Here is a 15639-nt window from a genome sequence, read left to right as displayed (position 1 = left end):
ACATTAATTAGTGGACTTGCGATTCTTTCAAATTAAGTGGCAGAGGAGGCAGGGACTGTTTACCTTTGACATAATCACGTAATAGTAAATGATACGGAGTTCAGTAAGATGAACATAGGGTTACTGAAGAAGACGAAAGTAGTGTTGTGAAACACGTACAATCTAACGCTGTGCCAGTTTCAAAGAAAGTGTTGTGGAGCACTGTCTTGTTGAAGTGTGGTCTCCACTATTGTTGTGCTCTTATGTTAATAGCCATTGTGGCACTAAAACTATTCACAGTTTCTTCGCAAAGCAAGAATATGACAACCCACAAAAGACGCTCACTGTTAGTGAAACACGAATGTGTTCTACTACATCGTGTGGTTGTTATCAGCTATAAACACATACGTTATGATGATCCACCTTTCCATACAAGTAGTATGTGTCTCCATTACCAAAGGCAACATTCTGTGAGAAACAGTTCTCCCCTAATGGTTACTGCGAGTCACTGTATAAGTCAGAACAAAGCCCATTTTCCCGAGCAGTCAGAGTATGTAACAGCTGTAGCCCCGGTATGGTTTTGTACTCAGACATTTGCGTAGAATGCGCCAGACAGTTAACTGCGGTAACTGCAGCTGTCTGCTAGCACATGTCATTGATGTCTTCGGGCTCGTGAACAATGATTCCAGCACACGCTCTGCCTTATCTGCTGAAGATCCGGCGCCACATAAGCAGCCAGTCTCACTGAATGAGTGGTACAGCCCGCGGACTGTTTGTTCTGTTAAAAATTTTACTTCATATTTGCTACAAATGCGTTGTTAAATTGTTACATATGACTCGCAACTAGTGAATTCAGGGAAGCGGTACTTATGAGTAATTATATTTTTCACATAGTTGCCAATATCCGAGAATGGTTAAACTTGTATCTGTTTAGGGATCACTATATATTCATTCAATATCCGTAGATTGCTAGGACCTCGTCATAAAGTTTATAACGTGCTGCGATACAGAACGGCTATTGAAAGGATATGCACTGGGATTAGGATTAAGGTTCAAAATATTTTATTTCTCTATTTCATTCAAAAGCTTTCCATTTGTGGAATAAGGAATGTTGGTTTTGTTACTGGCCCTCAGAATTCTACATCAGTAATGATAAAAACTGAAGTTAATTTGTTAATATTCTGAGAGCTCACATGAACCAAACCCAAAAATGTTATATCCTGAATAACATCCGAAATAATCCTAGTCGCATATAAAGCCCTCAAAAGCAAGCTAACTCTGGTTACTGCTGCTCTAAAATTTCGTCAAACTGTGATAGAAACCCGCCCGAACAGTCCATGAAGGCCCAACGGTACCGACCGGCCGCCGTGTCATCCCTAGCCCATAGGCGTCACCGCTCTGCCGGCCGCTTGTCAGTTTCCGAGACCAGAGCCGCTATTTCTCAATCAAGTGACAACTCAGTTTGCCTCACAATGGCTGCCTGCAACCCGCTTGCCAATAGCGCTCGGCAGATTGGATGGTCACCCATCCAAGTGCTAGCCCAGCCCGACAGCGCTTCACTACGGTGACGTGACCGGAACCGATGTTACAACTGCAGCAAGACCGTTGGCCAAGCAGTGATAGAGCACCTGGGAAATGCTATTTAGCTACTGGACTTCATCAATTTTTCTAAGTACTTCACGCATGTTATTTCAAAAATCGACAAAGTTTTTTGTAAAGACGAATGATAGAGTAGCTGAGCGCATCATAATACATCTTACCTTTGATATATATTGTTCGATCCCATTACGATTTTCTCATGCAATTCTATGGATATAGATCAGTGACTTATCTTCCAGTGTCATTTGTCGAAGGCAATAAATGTATCTGTAGTACGTAACTTAATTTCTCTACACATGTGCCGAATTTTCTTTGCTCCAAACCCCAGTGTCCAACAGCAGTGCATTCTATGGTTTCGGCTCTTTGGGAAGAATTGTAACGTAATCAAGCTAATGATTCATTTGGACTGGCCTGTCCAGAGTCCTGACCTGAACCCAACGGAACACCTTTGGGATGAGTTAGAACGTAGACTTTGCTCCAATCCTCAGTGTAAAACAGCACTGCATTCTTTGGTTTCGGCTCTTTGGGATGAATTGTAATGTAATAAAACCAATGATTCATTATGAATCATACGATACCAGTGGTTAACGATATCTTCGTTTATATAAAGAAATCGATATTAAAATTGTGTTCATAAAAATTAATTAATCCACCCCTAAATATTTATTTGATTTGTGTCTCAGGCAACATACTTTTGTCCTTCGTCTTGTAGGAAATGGCTGACAATACGTAAAATAGTCTATGGTGGTAAACACGTATGATGAAAGTTTCGGAGGTGTATTAATCTACTCACTCGGCTCTGTAGATGAGGACTAGCCGTGTAGAGAATATGCACACTATCATATCAAAAGTATCCGTGACACCACAGTATAATGGGAAATTTCACGAGAGAAGGGCTCGTGAGTTTAGAAGAAGGCGAGAAGTATTGTGTCGTCAGTACAGAAACAATACCAGCAAAGTAGTTGGGTCGGGCGGGCTCAACGATTTCGAACGGGGACTAATAATTTGATGGAGCTGAGTAGCATATGTATCAGAAACTTTTCAACCTTTGTACAGCTGTCCAGATGGAGTGCTGGTGATGCGACTGCAAAATGCAAACAGCTAAATCAGGACCTGGCAGACATAAACATCATGCACTGACTGACAAGGTCCTTTGCGCTTTACGGAGCGTGGCTATGAAAAATCCCTTATAATCTGCAGAAGGAATCATTCTTGAGGTTTATAGTCATACCAACAATGTGTATAGGGAATTAAAGTAATGAGGTAGAGTGGGCGAGTGTCGTCAGCTTTTCATAAACCACACAATTCTGTAGTTAGTTCTAAGCCATTAGAAACGAGTGATTTGGAGCGATGAATCATGCTACAGCCTGTGGAAATCCTATGGAAGGGTTTGGGATCGGCGAATTCATGGAGAAAGTTACCTAGCATCATGTGTAGTGGTTGGGTATCCACTCGTTCAGTTTTCGGTAGAATTGTCCGGAGTTCTGATACCGCCTTGTGCCGATTTGCGAATCATACAAACGAAGAGAAAGAATGGCGTGTGAATTTCTTCCCCAATCACTACACATGATTCAGTATACACTTTTGCATGTTACATTAGGGATAAAAGGGCAGTGGCCACTGCGTTTCACGTCCAGTTTGAGAATTTTAGAACTAGAAAGTATCCGTGGTCGGAAAAGATGTTTCATTCTTCCGCTAATGACAAAGATAGTAGTCTAAGCCAAGTTCGTCTATACCGAAGAAGAAAGTTAAAAGATATACGGCTATCAATTCAGACAGGTTAAAAAACAGATTTTTCCGCATGGTTGATGAAAGAAAAGTCACAGTAAAGTTTGTGGTTTGCCCCTCCACGTTTGCGATAAAATCAGAAAGGAGAAAATGTCTAGCGAACCATCAAAAGACACAAAAACACGATCTAACACAACAGCCGTTTTGTAAAAATGAAACAATTACAACTCACCTTGCGAAGAAACATACGTCTGAGGAAGATGTCATAATACATGCTAAAGTTGGATACGTTTATCACAGTGTACAACGTAGCCTTAGCTACAAGTTGCTGGATTCCCAAATGAAACTGCATCGTTTCTTGTTTCCTCGGAGTAACAATGCATGTAAAATTTCGTGTGCAGGAACGAAGGTAACCGTATGTTGTAAAATGTTCTTGGCCCACACACTCAAGGTGTTCCGATAGTCATAGGCTGGCTTCGTAAAGTATTTTAATTTTCTGTGTACCCAGATGATTCAAACCGAGGAAATATAAAAAAATTTCCTTATGCAGTTCAGTACTTTGATATTATTCAAGGGGTAGCTCAGAGAATGCTATATTTTAATGAAAATTTACACAGAAAACCACAAAGACCTTTTCAATGCAGTAAAAGCCATCAAGGATCTTATGGCTTTGTGTGACTCATGTAAGTATATACAGTTCTGACAGTGCTCCTTTGAACTATGGGAAAAATATTTCTGTTTTTGTCTCTATTCATTTTAAGACCTAATTTCAACCGTCATGTCATAAATAACACTGTAAAACAGGTACATGTAGAGACATTAGTTCCCAAAATCTACAGTGAATTTCGCTCCTCTGCCTCAGATGTACAGTCACAGAGAAATTTTTCAGAGTTTGTGGAGACAGAGTTTAAGGAAATATTATACGTTCATACAAGATATCTCTCTCTACTTTCTGCAGTTGACAAAGTTCTATACTGCTATCATATTATATTTCAAAGGGTGAGGAAGATTATTTAAAATTCGTTTGGAAGTTTATCACATCAAATGGAGAGCATGACGCTGTAGATCCCCGTAAATAGCAGACAAAAATGACATCTCCCATTCGCAATCGCTTAGGCTTATATCGCACATATTTTCAGTGACTACCAGTAACTCTTTTCCTGAAATAATCTTCAGTATGCTAAAGAAGCAATGGCAAGAGGTACGAAATTGGATGTCCACAACCTTAGTGAGAAGAGAACTTCAGATAAAAGTGAACTTTTATGACAGTTGTGGTGATTTTTTTTAAATTTCTGAAAGAGTGGGAGGATAGTGAAGTCTTACTGAAAGCAGCAATGAGCAACGCAAAATATGCATTCCAAATTTCAAAGCAGTGATTGTGTTGCTGTTGGGAAATTTCTTCAAGATTTTTTGTATTTCTGTTTCATCTGGATTTTGAAATGGACTTATTATGTTGCTTGTAAATGTTCATTTAAAAGTTCATTTCACGTTTAAATGAGAAATCCATAAATTAAAAACAAAAATGAAAAGAGCTTTATTTAATTTGTGATAATACAATACTGAAACTAACTTTTGATCTGCATAGAAATTGTGGCACCACAAAGTGGATATATTACTTACGATATTTCTAATAAGATGTTGGAATTTATTCATTCCGTAGGTCCGAGTGGTTGTGCAACCCAGGGTTTCGTGAAACGTAGAATTCCTATGTTGTGGAAACTGTCCAATAAGAAGAAAGTGGTATGGCAACATGGAGGCGTCTTTTGTTGTTAGGGTATGGTCCTTTTGTTGCGCTTAAAAAAAGTTGAATGCAGAAGGACATGAAAACATTTTAGAGCGTTAGCATATTGTGTACAGTCTACGAACACTTTGGAGACGATCATTGTTTATGTCAGTATGACAATGCACCCTATCATACAGAACATTTGTGATACAGAGGTTTGTGGACTACAACATCTCTGAAATTGACTGGCCTGCCTAGAGTCCTGACCTGAACCCAACGGAACACGTTTGGGATGAGTCAGAACATAGAAATCGCTCCAAACCCCAGTGTCCAACATCACTGCAATCTTTGGTTTCGGCTCTTTGGGAAGAATTGTCATCAAGCCAATGATTCATTATGAATCATACGATACCACTGAATATTGATATTAAAACTGTGTTCATAAAAATTAATTATTTCACGCGCAAATATTTATATCCCATATATTAGTTGTAAAATTTTAAAATAAAGTTTTGTAAATTCAGCCCTATTAATTCTGCTAAATGTAACTGGGGATTGAGTCTGACAAAGACGTAAACTCTTTGTTTTGTATAGTATCTCCGGTTTTTTCTTTTTCATTGTGTAGAGAATTGGCGAGAAGTGGTAACAAATGGATGTCGAGTCGTTTTGTGAGGCTGCGGAAGACATATATATCATTCGTTTTGTGTGCTCGAATTGCCTGATCAATACATGTGAAATATTACAGAATATAATGATAGAAATTTAAGATTTCTACTCAATTTAGTATTTCGATTTTCGCAATATTTTCACCAGTTAATTTTACTAGAATGAAATCTTCGGACGACATCATACCTTCAAAGAAGACGAAGGAGCCAGCATTCAGATAATTAACTAAGTAAAACTTCATATTGTCATATGTGGATGTGTTCTTCGATGCAACCCATTCGACAAACAAAACAAAAAAAAATGACGAAGATCCGGTCTGAGGACATGCCACTGAATATGCAGCATTGAAGAGGCACATTACACTTTCAGATATTCAGGCTCATCATTAAAAGTGTCCACGATGCCGCTGAAGCCCTCATAAAGGCGGAAGGTGGGCACACTCCATACTAATGCCTACTAATACGTGTCCGGATATACTTGTCCGGATACTCATCATCTGATAGTATACTATAGTATCGCGAGTGTCTTGGGTCTGTTGCTGCGTTCCGCTTCCCAGAGTCTACATCTTTCTATTCAGGCAGTTGCCTACTTGGACACGTCTGGATGTTATTGCCTCATAGACTTCTTCCTCCCGTGTTATTGATGGTCGTCCATTCTTAATTGTCCATTACGGAGTTCATTTCGAAACTCGCTTTAGCCAAATTTGTCATCCATACTTTGAATATGGCCGAGCTGTAACAGCTATTTTCTTCCTGCTTTATAGATCATCGTCTCACTATATTTTTCTCGCGTTTTTATATAATCACAACTCAAAATGACATAGTTTCCTCTCGGACAGTCCATTTCCACAGCCGATAGGCTATCTCACTCTGTCTCTTATTTAGCGTCCAGATCTCTGCACCATATTTACCTGTACACCCAACGATGTATAGATGATTTGCTTGTTCCTTTTTATTATATTGCTAGTGTTATTCCCCTTTTCCCTTGGCAGATTTACTTATTTGTAACTGTGCTTCTGGTGCTGGATGGCAACCCCATTATCTCAAAATGTTATTTGAAAATAGATATGGTTCAAATGGCTCTGAGCACTATGGGACTCAACTCCTGTGATTATCAGTCCCCTAGAACTTAGAACTACTTAAACCTAACTAAGGACATCACACACATCCATGCCCGAGGCAGGATTCGAACCTGCGACCGTAGCAGTCGCACGGTTCCGGACTGCGCGCCTAGAACCGCGAGACCACATCGGCCGGCAAAAGTAGATATGCAGGGCTACTTTTTCTGATTTCGATTATGCTTATATTTTTTGTGTTGTGTTTGGCCTGGCCTACGATATGCCTGTTTAAGATGATGTGGAAGTACTGAGTGGCTTGTACTATACTGTCATGTACTGATGTGTTCCTTATACCTAGTTTCAACTTTTATGCCAGTCATTCCGATGTAAATTTTTGCACAGTCTCTGAAATTGAGCTGCTGGTTACCATATTGCCGTTATGTGTCTGGTTTTGATTTTAGTTCCGGGGTACATTCCTGTATTGAATTATTCGTTTTGCATGGAATGCTTGGAGCCAGTTTTTGGATATACTTCCTGTTTTGTATGCGAATTGATAGTGGTAAGTAATTGGATGGTATTTTCATTGAATTGTGCGGGTTGTTTTATTTTTAACGTTATCTATATCTGTTTTGTCTGTCTGTGTGCATGTTCCGTTATAGTGGTTTGGTTTCTTTCTTTCATTTCTTGTGTTCTTCTATAGTTCTTTATTTTTCTCTTCAGTTTATCTACTTGTGTCCTGGTATCCTTTTTTAATACTAGCTGTAGTTACGTGTTAAGAATGTAAAACAGTTAAATTACTCCGTGGCACAGGTGCATGAAGAAGTTCATTTCATCTCCCAGTTTCCTGGGATGCAAAGGCGATTCTTCTCATTCTTTGTATTGCAAAAAGGTAATACAGGAACTGGCGAATACTTCACAAGTTAGGTGGAAAAATATGGGGAAAGGGAGCCTTCAATTATAAACAGAGAAATCTGTCTTTCGTTAGGAGTCATCTCACTTGACAAAAGTGCTTTTCCAAAGGGAGAACCGACTGTTTTGAAGTGATAATTTTTTTGGAACATCCACACTGTCTTCCACACTTGGTGCACTCTGACATTCATCTATTTTCGTGTCTAATGATATTTGCGGTTAGTGAAAATTTATATCAAACATAGAACAATATATTATTCATACGTTCTGCACGGTCATAGAATTTTTAGCCTTGCCATTGCTATCAATTTTCGATAAAGTCAGTCTTCTTTGCAGGGAAAAACCCACTAGTATAACTCTTTTTCTTTATCTTTCTAGAAATGTACTCTAAGCCATCCTCGGATTTCAGCAAAATTACCCAAATCAACACGCATACTTAAGTTCCCGCTCACCAATGAGAGGCCAACGTATCACTCTTCCTTGTGAGGATTTATTACTTGAAAAGGAAGTATACTATAGCAGTACTTTCTAAATCCGTTTGCGGGTACTGAATTAGTTCATGGTTCTGGAGGGCCTCCGAACTGTTACCGCTTTAACGAGATACGGATAAGTGATTAGCACAGTCTGATTGGCCGGTACACTCAGTTTTCAACGTCATATTTATTTATCCTCAATCGACTAAAAGTCCTTCGAAAAAATAATGAAACGGTTTTAGAATATGTTTCTTCATTCTCTTAACTTGTATTTTCACCCTTACTAACAGCTGAAATTAACTCTCCTGTATCTGATTTTTCAGTGAACCTGACATTATGATCCTGCACTTCTCTGTCAACAAAAATCTACAGATTCACTTCTGTACTTCTGGGAGAAAGTTATTTTAATGAAGAAGTGCACGTGACATTTGAGATTATTTTTCGACAGGCTTGTCAACGAATCTGGAAATGGCGCACTGTCTAAAGAGAAAGATAATATTTTTGCACTCGCCTTTCCCAATGTCTTACAAGGCAACATTCTGTTTTCTTTTAAAGATATTAACTTTTTCTGAATAAAATAATTAGGAAGTAAAACATTGATTTGCACATTGCGTCAGCTTTTCACTTAAAGATGCAATCACTGGACTGAGTTCAAATGAAAATATGAAGTGAGAAGATTAGGAACAAGAAAAGGTATTTTATGAACCTACCTCACAAACTTAAATTATCGTCGAGATATTAGCGGGAGTCTTGCCTTAATGAAAAGTTCCAAAACAAGCAGAATCAAGAAAAGTGCATACATTTCGTCACGAGTGACTGTAGACAGTGTACATTATCTCTTTCAGTGCATATAAGATTGTTAGGAATGATGATCTCATCGGAACTCACTTGTTGAAGAACGACTGAAGGCTAGAAACGTCGTCATTCTGAAAAAACCTCTCATACGATTCACCGACAGTTGTTCTGTTATCGAAGGAACTCCAAAACTAGAATGATTTGAGTCGTACGGTTCCACTACGATCAGCCTGTTTGTTCAAATTATTTCAAAGAAGCTATACGTTATCGCTTCTGAAACGTATTTGGAATCTTCCGAAAATGCACTTCTGAATAACTTAATACATAAGTATATTCACATGGAAAATATTTCAGTGACGTAAATTAAACAATTAAACGAAGGACGAGGTTTCCTTGTGACTGTAGTTGCAGTCGAAAGCATTTCAAAAGAATTGTCTAATGTCATACATTCCGCGTGACATTACCATCTTCACCAGACAAGTTAGACAGAGGCTCCCGATAATGATTTTAGTGTATACGAATCACATCCTGCGCCCCACGTCGCCATAACCACAGATCATTACACGAAACTAGAGAGAAAGTGAGTGAGAGTGTTAAAGAGGGATGAAGTTAATGTAAGAATACAGTTGTTCTAGTCGTCATATTTTCTACTGAGAAATCATATTACATTTCTAAACAGGGAGGCAGTTCCATATCATAGCAACATATGATGCAAGGAACATGCAACTATCTAACGCAATTTGTTGCCACCAGCACAAACTTAACTGCTCCTGGATACGGTAACAGAAGCTCTACTCATCTTTCTTCTTCTCGTAAGGGTTTTTCACTGACGTCTTTTCTTGTCTACTATTCCTAGTATCTCTTCATCTCGTCCCTTCTCTGACAGCTTCATATTCTACATATTAAAAGCGTCAAATTTTTAATTCTTTGGATTTATCATAGTGCACATTTCACATGCATTCAGTGCTATGCTCCAGACGTTTACCTTTAGAACCCTCTCTCTCAGTTTTCCCCTCATTATTTGATAGTGCTAAAATCATTTTTACGGTTCCTTACCACAGGCTCCTTGGCTGTGTGAAAACGTTAAGGATCTAAGTCAATGCACTATAAATATGTGGCCATTTATGTCACATATTTGGATATTAGCAAACTCACTTATCACAAACTAATGGAGATTTCCCGTTAACATATAACCATTACATTAGGAAAGAAGCAAGGTTCTGCAATACAAGTGAAGGAAAAAATCCGAAAATCGTTAATCAGTATGTATATCACATAAAATAATATTTTTTGCGATTTGTTGTCTGTAAAGAGCTCTTTTTATCAAGAACGGGTGAGTGTGAAGTTGAAATTTATGTCAAATGTTAAGGTCTACGGTCCCTTTGGGATGTAAATAATTTAAGCTCCTAAGTCAATGCAGTCTAAAGAAAGGCCATTTATGTTAAATGTTATGGTGTTCGCAAACCCACAAATCAAAACTTGTAGATGATCTATGTGTGTACATAATTATGTTTGTACGGAACTCTTAGAATGCCAGTCTTCTGTTAGCTTGAATTGATTTACTACAGATGTCTTCCTCATAATGGCCATCATGTGTAGTATTGTTTTGTACGCGGATTTTGGAATCCCTTACTTTTATCACTCTGTGTGTGTTTGTTTCGAATTGAGACATAGCGCTGTTCGTATTCTTCTATTTTCATGTTCAGTATTGGTTTCATTTAGTCCTTTACATAATCTGTCATAAATGTGCCCTGTGCCTTCCCACATAACCTTTAATAATACGCTTCTTTAGCTTGGCCACATAATCTGTAATAATATGTGCCTTTGTTTTCGCTGTTTTCTGCCCAAAGGACTAAGTTCTTTGCAAATGTTTGTAACAGTATCTCTTCCCTTTGAATTAATAATCAGATTGTTAAGTACTTGTTAACATGAAAGCAAAGCTCTTAATTTTGCTCTTTCACACTGCTACTTGGTTTTGTTGATCAGTTGTCCGCCTCCGTAGTTTAAATTCCTTCTACTCGCAGTTGCGAAGAACATATTCCATCGTAAACTGCCGGAGGTTTTCTAGACGTGCATGTATGTAGAGAGAATATCCTGGTTGTTCTTTATTCTTCATATAACTGTTAAGAACAATAGTGTTGTGTACATAGTTCCCCGTAGTCAGCGCGTACACAACTTTCCCACTAGAGCTGGCCCCACTAAGCACAACAGCGCAGGCGCAGCGCTCGTCCGCCTCCGCACTACGAGATGGCGCTGTCTTAGAGACGGACCAAATTCTGCTTCCGCCGATCCGCGTATTAATATGTAACGCAGCCAATGAGATTGCTGCTAACGTAGAACCTTTTCTCCTCACAGATCACACTCACGCAGTGATATCTGAACGCGTGAGGTATTATAACGAGTGTACAGACCTCTGATTAGTCAGTCTGCTTTAGTCTGAACCAGTCTGCATTTTTCTGCACCAGTATGCATTTGTCTGCATCAGTCTGTATCAGTCTGCATTAGTCTGTACCAGTCTATAGTCAAGTTTCAGTCTGTGCCTAATAAGATTACCATATTCCTGTAGGTAGCTATGAAGATAAATGAATATACACCTTGTCGAGTATCAGAGATACGTGAGAATAATATTAACGTACCAAGACCAAAGGATCTCTAGATTTTCAATTGTAAATAGCATCCAGAATCAAGTTAAGTAAAGTTTATGTTATTATTTTAATAAATGTGTGTGAAAATTAATCAAGTTCTATTTAAAGTTGGTCACCGTCAATCTGCTACTCTAAGTGTGCAAGTGGCATTTCTATAGTCTGACCTAACGGCAGAAGATTATCACGCTACAATAAGACCACGAGACATATTGATGACACTCGCCTACTTCGTTAGAGCGACGAGTCAAATAATCTGATGGTGTGGGTACCGAAGGTCTTACAGTACGCACACCACAAATAGTAAAATTACGTTCATGGTATTTCTGTGGGCGCAAGCTATTCTTCGATTACTGCGTTAGAGTTTTTATCTCTTCGCCTCTTTATATAATTATAACCTATAGTACCCAAGGGGAAGATATCAGAATGAGTTCGATGGCTTTCACTTTTACCGTGCGTGGTCTTTTCCACAGCAGGATGTTGTAACTTTTCTTGAAATATAGTCTCGAGAATCCTATTTCATAGGTTTTTTTACCGTAATGGAAATACGTTTTCGGAAGTTATACTGTTGTGGAAGTAATTGTTTTCGACGCCTGTCTAGTCGTTTTTATAGTACTTCGTCGTACACGTAAAATACTTTATCCAATAATCAGCATGTTTTCCACACCAACGACAAAGCTAGTTCACTTGTTCATGCTTATCTAGCTCTAGTCGTGCTTCGTCTCTGATGACCTCTCTGTTGACGAGATGTTACACCATGAAAAAAGAAATTGTGCTGTCCAGACATTTCGCAGGGTATCAGCCACTCGCTGCCTATATTATGCGGAAGCCTGGTCGCAGCTGTTGACAGTTCGACGGCGCGGAGCTTGCTGTGTACGTGATAAACAGCTAATGCAACTGCTCCTCCGGCAGCTATAAAGGCCACATCGAGCACGGCCTGCACAGTGTCCATTCCGCAGAAGGCAGCAACCAGCAACCGGCAGCATGGCGCGCCCTCTCTCACTGGTCAGTACTGCCAGCAGTCACTGTGTGCCGTTTGTATTAGTGCTTTAACTCTCGTGTCACAATGAACACGGTATGGAGGTAGTGGTACGAGGAAAGCAAGAGAAAATAAACAAAGGGAAACGGTTCGCTTAAAATGTACACTTAGTGGTCAAAATTTTTCGAAAAAGACTTCAGCCTGGCTAATGGTACATATGAAGATGAGGCTAGAAATCTTGAAATCGATCATGTCTCTATATAAAACGCAATGTTCCGACTGACTGACTCACTCACTGACTCGTCGTTGCCCAGCCCAAACCACTAAGGAGACAGAAACTTGAAATTTGTGGATGGTGTTGATCATATACTGTAGGCGTTGTTTAAGAAGGAATTTTTCCCAATTCCACCCCTGAGGGGGTGAAATAAGGGGAGACAGGCTTTTTTTGAAAATGTGTTGCTATTAAGACAATTTTGAAACTAGATCTACGAAAATTGCTATTTGGTTTCTTGATAAAAAATAAACAAACACGTGTTTCAGCATTTTGAAAATTTAACCCTTATGAGTGTGAAATAGTGCGTGAAAGGTATTCTGAAAATAAATTATTATTAAAGAACTACTAAAGTATTTTCAAAGCTAGAACTATGAAATTTGGTATTTGACTCCTCAGTTGGAAATAAAAACAATATGTGTTTCATGTTTTTGGAAATTCTACCCCTAAGAGGGCGGAATAGGCGATGAACTTTGTTTTGAAAGATATTATTATCCATGCAGTTTTGAAGCTAAATCTATGAAAAATTTCTATTTGGTTTCGCTGTTAAAAAAAAAGAAAAAACATGTTCACTGTTTTAGGAAATGCAATCCCTAAATGAGATACGTGTTTCAAAGTTTTACTGACCTTCAAAGTAGTTACCGGAATTGTGTATAGCCCGTTGCCAGCGATGTGGAACTCATAGGATACTTTTAGCAGTGCCAGTTGTGTTGACAGTTCGAGTGGCGCGGTCTATTGACCGACGAATTTGTAGCAGTCCTGATGCGAATGCCGTGAATTGTTTCCTTCAGTTTAGAAATCGAGTTGAACTTACGAGGGCTTAATTCAGGGGAGTGCAGTAAGTGGTATAGCACTTAGCAGACACCTCAGTCAAACAAATCAGTGACAGCTTGCACTGTACGTGATTGAGCATTGTCTTGGAAAATGATGGTCAGGTCCTGCAGAAAGTGTGATCACTTCTGTCTCTAAGATGTTCATTTTTGGAACACAATCTACGACCAGCTTAGAAGTGTTGCACGTGGTACCTTTTCCTGAGATACAGAATGTGTATGGACTTCTGTTTCAAAAGAATACCTTTTTCTATCCTTATAATTACTAACATGGACGTTTAGTGCATAAAATTGCATATTTCATTTCACATGGATTCACACGTATTATTAAAAAGGCATCCTCTGCCGAGTCACGATTTTAAAACCAATAACAAACTTGGATTTTTCAAGACCCGCCGTACACAAATCACAGTTTACTATCCTTTCTTCACGCAGACTTGTTTCGACACCTATTTGTCACTTTCTATGGATCAGATGTATGTCTGACAATCACATTCCTAGTGAAAATGTATTTTTACAGATCGGCTTTTTTCTGGCCTTGGCAGTAAGTCACATTTTCCGTTCTGTTTTGTATGCCTGATGGATATCTCTTTTTTCTATTACGTACAGTGTTTTCACACCGTTTTTTTTATATAACGTCTCTTTCACCTTTACTTCACCCATATCTTCCACAGTTTATAAACACAAGATACAAATATCTGCTCAAATCACGTTTTGTGGAACGTAAATGTTATGTAACGGCGAACGTGATATTCTATTAAAAACATTGTGAAAACAACACAACAGCAACAGAAAGAGATAGCCATCAGAGATATACAACAGGAGTGAAAATATGATGTGCTGATAAAACGACAAAAATGGCACAAAAAGCCGACCTGTAAAACGCAATTTCACTACCGATGTAGTTTTCAGAAATTGTTTGACACATAGAAGACGACACATAGGTGTCGAAACATATCTGGTGAATAAAAATTAATAAATTATGTTCTGAAAAAGTCGTAGATTGAAAATACCAAAATTTAAATCCCAAATAAGGTAAAAATGTTACAGGAGTTTCCAACTCTAACAAGATGATACCCAGTTAGAAATTTTATGTGGTTCTGCAAGGACTATTGCCCTTCATATAGCCGTTATTGCTCCTTTTTATATCTAGTCTTGTATTTGTGAAGAACAGCATACAATATGTATTTGAGTAATGAGATTACAGTGTGAAGATGTTCGCAGCAATGTCTCAGATTGCCTACACTGCATGTCTGAAGAGAGAACAAGAAAACGTTTGTTACAAATGAACAATCTAACAGTAGCTAGGTTAATTATCAATGGAAAATTGTGCAGAAGATGCTTGAAATCCACAGCATGGCTTACTGAGGGAGAAAGAGACACCCACAGTTAGTAAGACAACATCCTTCCAGAAAGCAAATGATTGAACCCACAGAAAAAGTTCGAATTACGTCTAGAAGAAATTTGATGTTCTGAAGACGGTTGTGTAATATGTTGAGGTACGCTTAGAGGACCCAAAGGCTATGATTGAAATGGGTAATAAAGTACCCGAACGTATCCGGTTGGTCACAGGTTAAAGTTATGAACTGTTGCTAGTTCAGTTCCATCTAGAGCTGGAGAAGGTTTTGATGGATTTAGATAAGAACAGATTAGAAGGAGTTCAAGTCAGTGACAATAATTTTCCATACATGGCGTGTATGGATAAAATCACCTTCTTATCTGATTGAGAAGCCTGTCCGGGTAGTCGCAGCTTAATTTGGTCTTCTCATCATACATTACGATGACGATCACCAGGTCGTGGAAAGACTTAAAATGGTTCAAATGGCTCTGAGCACTATGGTACTTAACTTCTAAGGTCATCAGTCCCCTAGAACGTAGAACTACTTAAACCTAACTAACCTAAGGACGTAACACACATCCATGCCCGAGGTAGGATTCGAACCTGCGACCCTAGCGGTCGCGTGGTCCCAGACTGTAGCGCCTAGAAC

Source organism: Schistocerca gregaria, chromosome 8 (assembly GCF_023897955.1).
Source record: "Schistocerca gregaria isolate iqSchGreg1 chromosome 8, iqSchGreg1.2, whole genome shotgun sequence".
Classification (NCBI taxonomy): Eukaryota; Metazoa; Arthropoda; class Insecta; order Orthoptera; family Acrididae; genus Schistocerca; species Schistocerca gregaria.
Note: the sequence above shows the minus strand (reverse complement) of the source record.